Source organism: Amblyomma americanum, chromosome 4 (genome assembly GCF_052857255.1).
Source record: "Amblyomma americanum isolate KBUSLIRL-KWMA chromosome 4, ASM5285725v1, whole genome shotgun sequence".
NCBI classification, from domain to species: domain Eukaryota; kingdom Metazoa; phylum Arthropoda; class Arachnida; order Ixodida; family Ixodidae; genus Amblyomma; species Amblyomma americanum.
In genome coordinates, this window is record NC_135500.1 from 158,835,577 (window position 1) to 158,847,894 (window position 12,318).

Below are 12,318 nucleotides of genomic sequence, written 5' to 3' on the forward strand. Positions count from 1 at the left end.
CTTGGCGACGGCATTACGTCGCATGAGGCGACGGCAGCGCTCTCAAAAGGCAAGCGCCCAAAGCTTGGTTGAATATCTGCATATGCGTTTCAAGCCTTTATTTATTCAGTTGAAGCTTGATGAAAACGAAAAACGCAGTGTTAAGGTGAGGTAATCTGAGAGATTTCTGCCCAGCTATCGGTGTTCGGCTTTCAAGTGTGGCTTTTCTTGGCTTCAAGTAATGATTTATTTTGTAGGAGAGTTTTAAGACTACTCTCAAACCAACTTTACAACATGCACTTCTCTAGACTGCTACTACATTTACTCTATCAAGCTCACATATCACCGATGCGGAAGCCAGTTTCCTTGTAAATCATCCACGCACTTGTGTGCACGATGGTGCGGAGATTCACTTACTGCTCATTTACGCCTCCGTGTGGTAATGTCAGCTGCCAAAGCAGAATTCGTTTGATCCAATGATGTGCCTCCTTTATAAAGAAATAGTTTTAATTCAAGCTGCGTAAACTAAAGAGCGCTTGTGCAAAGGCCGTCACTTATCTCAGCATTCTGAGCAAAAAGTTTGCAGGAACTTTTCAGCGAACCATCAAGTGCCGCTCCAACAAGCACTTCCCAAAAAGCTTAAAAAGAGTTCCGCCTAGGTAAGCAGATTGAGTCATCAGCAGAAGAATACAAAAACAGGAAGGTTAGCTAGGCTATGCATGGTTGGCTACTTAAAACTCGCGGAGGAGATAAGATTTAAACGTAAAGAAGAGAGAAAGACATTTAAATTTGTTGTGTGTAGCGTACTGTATTTTGGCGTGTTAAGACAGAGGTCACCTACTGAGGAAGAGAATTTTCGCCACCCGAAGATATCAAAGATATCATCTCGCAGTTAGGTCTCATCCGTTAAAGCCTTTGACATGGGTAGAAAACGCTGTCCAGCTTTAGCAAAAATCGCGCTGTGGCGAGAATAGGAGTCCGCCTTGTTTCGACAGCTTTGGTTCTATACGCACGCAGCCCATGACAAAACGCTGCTGCTTTGTTCGTTTTGTCATCCGCACGCAGCTGCTGCTCCTCTACACCGGAAAACAGAGCTAAAAAATAATTGCATCCTGGCAAGCCACCTATTCAATATCCCAGCCTAGAGAGCCCTAGTGAATGTTGTACGAATGGCTACAGACGGGCAACTGGCAACCAAAAAAATATCAAGATCAACGCGCCCCTTTGTGACCAGCCGGCTGCGGTGCGTTAAGGAGGAAAGTGGGTAAGGGGGGAAGGGAACAGCAAAAAAAAAAAAACTGATGCTGGAGTCTCGAAGCTATTCTTCTGACTTGTCAACGGGTGTTTAACTTGTACTCGATGTCGTCGTTTCACTTACGCTACAGCAAGCCATGACAGTTCGTGGATTCGGCACTTGCATCAGCGAAAACATGACCCTGAACAGACGTTATGAAGCAAAATTCTTCTCAGCGACGTGGCGTTACTTCGGGAGCTTGCTCGCCTGGGTGGAATAGGACAAAAATTAAAAAGAAAACACGAGAATGCAGGAATATGTTGTGCGAGAATTCTTTCTTACGTGTACGAGGTAAAAAAATTCGCAACACACAGCTTTGTGAAGGAGAACAGTGCTTGAGGCGCCACTCCGCAGCTGTTTTTCTCATCACAAGGTATTGAAAAATATAAAAGTATGGAGACTGGCGTTCTTCACAATATGGGTAATAAATGCACCCACGTTTCATCTCGCTGAAGACTGCGTAAAAAGATTTCCACGGGGTAACTAGTTTGAATTCAGGATCTCGATGCTGAACAGATATTCGGCTTTAACTGAAGACAACGACCTTAATCTTAAAGCAATGAACGATAATCTCAGAACGATCATTATGGAGTGCGCAGTGGAAGCAGGTGGTAGGTTGGTTCGACACGATACCGGCAAGACCCCTCAAGAGACGATAGATCTAATTAAGAAACGCCAAAACATAAAGGCATCTAACCTCACAGACAGAAAAGAACGGACACAGCTGACAAAGGTAATCAATAGGCGCAAGTGAACCGACATATTAAAGTTTATTATGAATAGAATCAAGTATGATCTGAAGCACAGAGGTAGCTTAAAAGCGATGAAAAAGAAAATAGGCATAGACGAAGATCAGATATGTACTTTAAGAGGCAAAGAGGGCAATCTCTCGAGAAATCTGAATAAGATAGTAAAGGTAGCAGGAGAGATCTGAACAAATATGTACGATAGTCAACGTAATAAGCACGCACAAATATGAGATAGGCAGTAGCGTACAGCTATTGGACACCTCACCAGCAAGAACATATGAAGTACAGTAAGCCTTAGGGGGGAGCAGTGAAAAGGGAAGAAACAGCTGGTGAGCATGAGGCAATAGAAGATTTGTTGAAGTAAAGTAGAGAGATTGGGCCAGAAAAATTACCCACCTTGTATACGCAATGCATTATGAACTCGAGCTTACCAAGAAGCTTGGAAGAACAATAACATAATTTTAATATATAGAAAGGGAGACGTCAAAGACCTAAAAATACAGAGCGATCAGCTTCCTTTCCCCTGCGTATAGAGTATTACCTAAGCTAAACGTTAATAGAGTTAGGACCACCTTAACCTTCAAGCAACCAAATGATAACTCAAGCTTTGATAAAGACTAATGACAGTGCAGCATATTCACACTATCAACCAGATGATAGAGAAATGCGCATAATATAACTATCCCCTATATATAACTTTCGAATATTACGTTAAAACATTAGAGTGAGTCGAAACCGCTGCAGTCATTTAGGCATTTAGTAATCAGCGTGTAGGTGGTGTAGGTGAGCCTGATGTAAAAAAATGCCGAAAGATACCTCTCTCAATAAAGACAGCGTTAAAAAATTTAAATAAGGAAGGGTGTCAAGCAAGGTGCTGCCTTGTCGCCAATGCTTGATAAGCATGTTTACAACAGGCATTCAGAGGCCTGCCTTGTGAACATTTGGGTGTAATAATTAATTTAGAATTCCTTAATAATCTGCAATTAGCTGATGATATTGCCTTTCTAATAAACTCAGGAGATGGATTACAAACCACGGCCAATGACTTAGACAGGCCGAGCAGAAAAATGTGTGTAAAATATTTATGCATGAAAGCAGCCTAATGTTCAACTGTCTCGTAAGGAAAAAGCAGTTTACAAGTAGAATCGATGAACTGGTATAGGTAAAGGAATACTTAGAGCAGCTAGTTACACGTGATCCGGAATATATGAGGAAATTAATAGACGAATAATATCAGGGTGGAGCTCATATGGCAGGTTCTCTCAGATCATGAATGGCAGTTTACTAATATCCCTCAAGAGAAAAGTATACAACCGCTGTGCCTCGCTTGTACTCCCCTATGGGGCAGAAATTGGGAGGATAACGAGAGGGTGTAGCCTAAGCTAAAGACAAAGTAATGAGCTATAGGAAGAAAAATGTTCGATGTAACGTTAAGACACCGGAAGCTGGCAGAGTGTGTGGGTAACAAACGCAGCTTAATGATATCCTAGTGGAAATCAAGAGGAATAAATGGGCTTGGGCAGGGAATGTATTGCGAAGGCAAATAAACGCTGATCGCTGCTTGCTTCCATTGGAAGGCAGGCGCATTAAAGGGCGGCAGAAAGTTAGGTGGGCGGATGAGACTAAGCAGTTTGATGGGATAGGCTGGCCGTAGGTGGGAGAAGACATGATTAAATGTACAGATATGAGAGAGGCCTCTTCCCTGCAGTGGCCTCTGTCATATGATGATGATTATGATGTTATTTATAACTCATCGGAGCTTTGTCGTAGTGTGACGTAATAAGCAAAAGCTGTGTCAAATATCCTTAAATGCGGCGAGAAAGTGAAAGTGTAGCCTAGAATGTAGCACGGTGAACTTATAAGATATAGAAAGAACGGCTGTTCGGAAGGCGGAGGCAAAATTAAGGGTTAATAAAAAATGAATTTCAGGCAGTGCCTGTGAAATTCTGTGAAAAAACAGACTACTTTCATGCAGTTTTGTGGAAATTATATGTGGCACGTGGCGGTGAACTGAACAGAAGCAACCTATTTTATATGCAAATAATTTACTGTACCACTCAGAGAAAGATTTCGTTTTCACGCAAGTTTCAGTTTCGTGTGCGAAAATCTCAATATAAACAAGGAGATTACTTGTTACTTGTGCGTATTCAGTGTTTCCTGATGTCCTTAATCCCAACAAATTAATGTTCACGTGAAATCTAACCGCACCGTTGCATTCGAATAATATGAACGTCTTCGAAGGCAACGCTTTCAACCTCAGCGTTACACAAGGAAACATTCACCAAAATCGCAGCAGATTTAGAAAAGAAAGTATATAGTTTCTCAGTCCGCGAGCTACGTTTATTATATAAGAAATGCACGGGTCAGCATCATCAAGAACTAGGCCGGTATCCAGTCTGTAGAGTAACCTGGTTTCTAGATTGTGAACAAGCCGATAGCATGCTTCCCAGTCGAACCTATGTCTATGAATGTGCCAGAAGGAATTGGCGTTGCTGAAAGCAGATGAGGTGGCATAAACTGACTGTGATCACATTCATTGCAAAGGAAGGAATTCCTATTGGCGGGAGCTATCCTAGTTGCTCCAAACGTAAGTGAAGAACCGGGGTGCTGTTTGAAATCTCTGTAGGTGTATGCCGGTGGGTAAGCATAAATGCCGCTTCTCTTCGGTCTTGTAAAGAACTTTAAAGCTTTCGTATCAAGCAAGACACCAATCAAATACGCTTTACCGCGTGCCACCAAATCCGCGGAAAGTGAGAGAAATGACAGCGTGCATCAAAGACAACTTGAGCCTTTAACCGCTGACTTATTGAAACGATTCTGCAAGTGGCGGCCTACAACAGCCTTACGCCTAATAAATACCCAATTGTATTTTCTCGACATCAAGCAATAACAGCACTCTGTGGCGATGAGGCATTTCGGCTTCAGTATGGAAATGGAGTTCGCATTGGCTTTCGCTGCTATGCTGATCTCAGCTATCATAATATTCCAGTTGACAAAACGCACAGAGGTGAATTGTTTGCCACCGCCGTGAAGATTTGTGTTGCGCTGACTTCATGCGAATAACAGTGAAAGTGAGAGGTAAGCTCGCTGTTGAAGCCAGGACAATAACGACCACAATATTTCACACAAGGGTGGCCACAAAAAAACTGCGTTAGAGCTTTTGCTGCACAAGAAAACACGCTATGCGCAATACTCATTTGTGCTTTTAGCGTGAGCAGCCAACCTGCGTTCGAACCCGGCCGTGGCGGCCGTGTTTCAATAGAGGCGAAACACAAAAGGCGACCGTGTGCTGTGCATTGTCAGTGCACGGCAAAAGATCCCCAGGTTGTCGAAATTATTCCGAAGTCCACCACTACGGCACCTCTTTTTCCCTTTCTTTATCACTCGCTCCTTTTTCCCTTTCTTACGGAGTGGTTCGGGTGTCCATCGAGATATGTGAGAGTTACTGCGCCATTTCCTTTCCTCAAAAAAGATTTCATTTTCATTTTTTATAATTATATTGGTTTTTTGGGGAAAGGAAATGGCACAGTATCTGTCTGAGATATTGGCGGACACCTGAACCGCGCCGTAAGAGAAGGGATAAAGGAGAGAATGAAAGAAGAATGAAGAAAGAGGTGCCGTAGTGGAGGGCTCCGGAATAATTTCGACCACCTGGGGATCTTTAACGTGCACTGTCATCGCAGGGCACACGGGCGCCTATGCGTTTCGCCTCTATCGAAACGCTGCCCTCGAGGTCGGGTTCGAACCCGGCAACACCGGATCAGTAGCCGAGTCCCCCAACCACTGAGCCACCGCGGGGGGTACATTTTTTTTAGTGGGTCATAATTTTGGAAAATAAATTCACAATCGCGAAAATTAACCACGACCAAAACTACAGTTAATATATCGGTGACATTGGTATTTGGGGAATATGCTGTGAGACTCTGCAACTATCTTACAAAAAAATGGGGTGCTCCACAATATTGTAGAAAAGCGGAAGAAATGACACAGCAGTGGACGCAAAAATTCCTCTACGACTTTGCATTCTCATTATGGCGTTTAATTAGCGAAGTTGTAACGTAACTTAACGAAGTGCTGTTGCGGTGCGAATAAATGAAACCACATAAACAAAGTTTGAATGCTTCCGCCTTTGGCCTCTGACCTTGCTGCTCGAACAGCTGGATCCAGCCGGCGTCACCGTTACCTGTGGCACGAGTCCTTGGTGGCAGCTGCATCCATCTGGTGGTGTGGAACCGGCGGTTGCCCGGAATGCGCAGTTCCATGTAACGCATGCGGTGCTGGTATCGCCAATCTGAGTGGGTGTTGGCGCCGCAGTAGTTTTCCACCGCGCCCTGCTTCTCCAACTCCTGCGTAAGATTTAACGCGGGGACACATGTCAAGGAGTTACCGCCTGTGTGCGTCCCAATTTGCAGAAGGGCGGCAGTTCACAAGCAGCCTCTGTTGCGGCGTGCTGGCGAAGCTACCGCACGTGAACCCCTACATTAAGCAGAGAACGCTCCCAACGCGTAGGGCTCTCGATAACGTCGCAGCGCGGGGTCGTGGTCAGAGGACTAGTAGTAACATCAGTAGACGCCTTCAGGCGCTTCAGTGCGAGTGACAGCTGCACGGTACAAAAATCATGCTATATCGGTAACCCAGTGTGTGTTCATATATGAAAATTTTGTAATAAATGCATATTCCACTTGGTGTTCTTTTTGATCAGGTAATTTGGCGCACATTATACTTATTCATAGTTATTTTTAGTTACGCTTAGGAGTTCCTGGGCGGCTACGTCAAGCATGAAGTTGGAAGCATGAAATTTCGGCAATTGTTTTGCATGTACAGTACTCACGGATTGAAATAGGACATTCGGAGCGCTAGCCTTGCAGTGCCACGCAGGCATGTGGTAAACCACAGGCCGGCTGATTGGCTACTGGAAGGAACAATTCTGCTTTGTAGATGTTCTCCCTCTCACGCCATACCACAATGCACCACCTTGGTTCCATGAGCGTCTACGGGCGGCGCTCCATGAAGCGACGGCCACGCGCTCCGAATGTCCTATTTCAATCCGTGAGTACTGTACACACACACACACACACACACACACACACACACACACACACACACACACACACACACACACACACACACACACACACACACACACACACACACACACACACACACACACACACACACACACACACACACACACACACACACACACACACACACACACACACACACACACACACACACACACACACACACACACACACACACACACACACACACACACACACGCATACATACACACATACATACATACATACATACATACATACATACATACATACATACATACATACATACATACATACATACATACATACATACATACATACATACATACATACATACACACATACATACATACATACATACATACATACATACATACATACATACATACATACATACATACATACATACATACATACATACATACATACATACATACATACATACATACATACATACATACATACATACATACATGTTTCTGCATGGAAGCCAGAAATAAACTAACTTAGGGGTTCAGACATTGATTTCGCAGCAAACACTATTATTCTTGGTACAAAAGTTTCCTGGCAGCTAACCACATTCCTTATCACTGAGTTCCTAATGTCGTGACGCGTCTGTGCAAGAATACAAAAATATTGAACAGGGTCAACAAGGCTTCAGAAAAACGCAAAACGTTTTAAAACCCGCCTGCTCTTTGTCAGTGATGTGGTTCCTTATGGGAACAATGCCACACGCAACAAGACGAGATTTCACCAGGGCATTAACTACACATTCAAGCCACGTTCATAGAGTACCCTGGAGATTCTCTGGTGAACCGTGGCGTAATCTCAAGGCAACACCACCTTGGCGTCACGTATAAATAGGCCGGATATAGCGCCCACCGATACACGTGCCGTGAGTAGCAGATACGGTCTAAGCAGTGACGTGTGCAGGAACTGTTTTTCCAGACAGAGCGCTTGGCCTCCGCAGCTGGATGTATGCATAGTGCAGTATAAACACCGCGGAGGCCACGAGTGCCATTCCGTGCTCCTATGCCATTTGTATATCGGGTAGGAACAATGGAGAGAGTAGTGGCGATTGTTAATGGCCGGAAGAAAGGATCGAATGTGACGAGCAGTGAGAAAGAGTTCAAACAGCTGCAGCTCTCGTATCTACAGTCATTACCGACACGTGCATAAGATCCGCAATCGATTCACAGTTTGTTGAATGTCTTCTTTGCCATGTTTTCCACACAGAATTATTTATGTTCTTCTCATTGTATGTCCTTTTCTTGTGCTGTTGGGTAGCATGTGTTCACTGTGGGAATGATTAAAAGCAGCAAATCGATCACTGTGCTACATTACATCGGAATGCACTTCTGATTTTGCGAATTGTAGCGTCCGTATTGGTTTCACAAGCGACCACTGCATTACAGGCTCATACTAGATTCCAGCAAACATGCGAAAGATTTCTGACTCAGAACACGATAATGTCTTTCGTTCGCGATTGCGAGAAATGTTTGTCGCATGTGTTTTTGCAGCAGGTGCCCGTTTTAAGAGTACTCAGTCAATTCCCAGAGGAAATCGACAAATGTCTTTGTCGAAAGAGCACCTGATCTCGTCGACAGTTATTGAACAGAATTCATTCAATGTTATTTGTGGCGAGTGAGTGGGTAACACGTGTTTTGCTTTTGCCCTGGAACGGCGCTTATTTCGCCCGCAGCTCGGTCATAGCATTGCCCTTGTTCCAATCTGTGTTGCTCCTTAATATAAGCTTGCATAGAATCGCCTATACAAATCGTTCTCCCGTATGTTTTTGGCTTGTAGCGTTCACGCCAATATTGTGTGACATTTCGTGTGTGCTACGAGGATCCACGTTCGACGGCGCGGCGTAGACGGAGACCCGTGACAGCGGCATCATCAATTACCCAGCCATGCTCTTTGAGTGACGACCAGAACAACCGGACCCGCCGCCGCCCCGGGGAAACAGGCTTTATCCTCCCCAATTTCCGGGCACATTCCAGGACAAGGGAGCTGTCAGCGGGCCAGAGCGCGCCGTACCACAGCCGACGCTATGCGCTACCGCGAAGACAACATTCTTTCCCTCCCCCCCCTTTGTCGTGGGCTATCGCCGGGAAGGCGCCCACAGCTTCCCAGAAGGGCCGTGACGGACACCTGTCAGACGGACAGGCAGTACTCGCCAAGAATGTGGAAAGACAGGCGCTAGTGAATTAGCTCCGAAGAGAGAGCCTGTGTATACTCTCACTTGAGAGAGAGTGGTGGCGTTTTTGTTGTTTATTTAGTTTGTATTGTTAACAGACTCTGGGGTCGAGGCTAAGCCCAACCCAAGGGGTGGTCCCCATCTCGCATGTTATTTTGGATTGGAGAATTGATGCTTTGGGCGGGCCACTGGAAATGACCGCCCTTAGTCCTTTGTTAATCAAGTGCTTAAAAGCGCATGTAAACGGATGCAGTTCAGTGTGAGCTGGGGCTCCATGCTTAGCATGTAATGTGATGCTACTTAGGCACTAACCTGCCCGGTCGATGAGTAAAGTAGTGCAAAGTTTGTTCTTTTGTAAATTCAGTTCTGCTTTTTCCAGTTTAACTCTCTGTATATGTATGTTGTAAAATTATGCTCTGCTGTCATCATCTTCAAGCTCGCCTCCTGTTCATCTTCCAAGCCGAACGACACTAGAGGAAGGGTTTGTGAACCATCCTCGAAGAAACCGACGACTATTGAAATTCTACTGCATACACGCTCAGGACGACATCGTTCGCCAAGAGGGCCTTCAGCGCCGAAGCCCGACGGCGTGCAGCTTCTGCCAGCAACCGCTCGAGCCCAACTCCGGAGCCACTCCATCGCCCCCATGAAGTCGTCGGCACGTAAGCTCGGACGCCCCAGCCTCTGATGTATAACCTTAATCATGTGTAATTATTGAATATACCTGTTTGTTTAAACTGAGCCATACGGTGTCTCTTTGCCTCTCCGTCCCGTGTGGACCTGCGCATTATGGGGGTCATCACACTGGTGTCAGAAGTGGGGTCTCAAAAGCAAATGTCCTCTGAATGCTGTGACATTCATGACTTCAAAATTGTAATCAAAAGGGAATCACGGGACTGATTGTGGGACTTTTACCCCCATTTGAGAGGCTTGAGGCACTGGAGGGCTTGAAAAAAAAAATGACTGTATCTGAGGGAGCTCCCACTCCACAGCCGTCGCTCGGAGCAAGCATGCTGGCATTAGGAAGCGTCATTCCGACGTTTACGGGAGATAAGACAGGGGTTCCAATCTGCGATTTCTTTTCCATGCTAGAAGAGATTGGGAAAATGGGGGGATGGTCCGATGCTCAAATGCTGGGAATGGCGAGGTGTAAGATGGCAGGAGCTGCTCATGATTTTGCATGGCGAGACGAAAAAGTAAAATCCACAAAATCATTTGCGGAATTTAAGAAGCTCGCGTTTGAGCATTTCGACACTGAACCACGTCACGTGCGGGTACAGAGGTTCCGTGACGCCGGACAGATGGTAGGGGAGGACGTGCGAACATTTGCATCGCGGCTTCAGCGCCTAGCACGCGATACGTTAAGCAGGGAGGAGGAAGGAGACCAGCTAAGGAAGAAATACGCGGAGGATCTACTTAAAGAGGAAATGACCGCTTTGTTCGTGGCTGGTCTGCAAGACCCCGTGCGCCGGTTCGTGCTCTCGCGCAAGCCGAGCAATTTCGACCAAGCCGTGGAGGCCGCATTGGATGAGGAACGAAATGAGGCGTTAACGACAGCCGCAGCGAGAGTACGCGTCATAGAGAGAGCGGTGCTCAACCCTGAGGTTGCTCTCTTGACAGAGCGGTTAGATCGCTTGGAACAGCTGCTAACTCCGCAGGTAGAACGCCAGGCTGAAGCGCGCGCTCAACAGCGCTCATTCGCTGGAAACCGGAGACCGCCACAAAGCTACAGGCGCGGTATGCGAGATTTTGAAGAAATCGTATGCTTCGCTTGCCAGGGTCGCGGACACATCGCCAGGTTCTGCCAAAACGTGCGCCGTGGGGAGCCACAAAGAGAAGCAGGCGAGACACGCCCTAAGCAAGCCTACAGCGGGGCTCCAGATACCGAGACAAAAAACTAGTTAGTCCTCCCCAGCCTGAGGAGCGTGGGGAGGGAGCAGTAGATGATGAGTTGGTGGTAGTTTGTGTGGCCGACGAGGCATGCCCTGTTGTGCGTTGCAAGTTAAATGGTTGTTGTATGGAATTGTTGATAGATACGGGGTCAAAGGTGACATTGCTTAAGGAGAGCAGTTATAACACGCTTCGAAGGAAGGGGGACCGCGAGGTGTTGGAAGCGTCTGGTGGTATGGCAACCAAATTTGTAGGCATAACGGGGGATCCTCTTGGCATAAGTGGACTCTACCGGTTACACTTCTCTCTCGGCGGAATTGCATTGGAGCACCCCTGCTACGTATGCCCGGACACGGTGTCTCTGCCAAACGGAGTGTCAGGTATATTAGGGCAGGATTTTTTGAGAAAAGGGAAGGTAGTAGTCTCATTCTCTGAGGAAGAGGTTAATGCGGGCGGCTCAAAAGTTCTGTTTTTGAACAGGAGAGGGGCTGAGATTCGCATTACCGATATTGACACCCGTCAAACAGTGGGATCATTGGAGAAGGTATATTCGCGGGTTGCCGTCCGGCTGGTCGAGGAGGCGGTCGTCCTTCCTTGGTCGGAGCACATTTTGTACGCGTTTGTGCCTTCAGATGTAGAGAGCGGCGCCGTGGGAGTGCTTGAGCCGGTCGACTCTCTCAGCAATGGCCTGAAGGCAGCCGCGTGCCTCGTGACAGTTAATGACGCCCACAGAGTGCCCCTACGGGTGGTTAACTGTAGCCAGCAGCCACTGAGCCTTCCCAAGAACAAAACATTGGCTTTCTTCACCTCTGCGATAGAGCAACGTGAGCCCACCGATACGGTACTCGCAACTGTAGAGCATGCTAGTCCTTCGGCTGCTCCAAAGGTGTCGTTCGATCTTTCTCACGTAAAATCCAGGGAGAGGGAGGCTCTGGCTGGTTTGCTGAACGACTACTCGGAGGTATTCGCCGCGTCCAACCTGGATTTGGGCTGCTGTGGCGTTATAAAGCACAGGATAGAAACCGGCACTTCATCGCCCGTTTACCAGCGTGCGTACAGGATTCCTTACTCCCAACGTGAGGAGATGGAGCGGCAGGTGCAGGACCTGATTGATCGCGGCATTGTCGAACACTCAAAGTCACC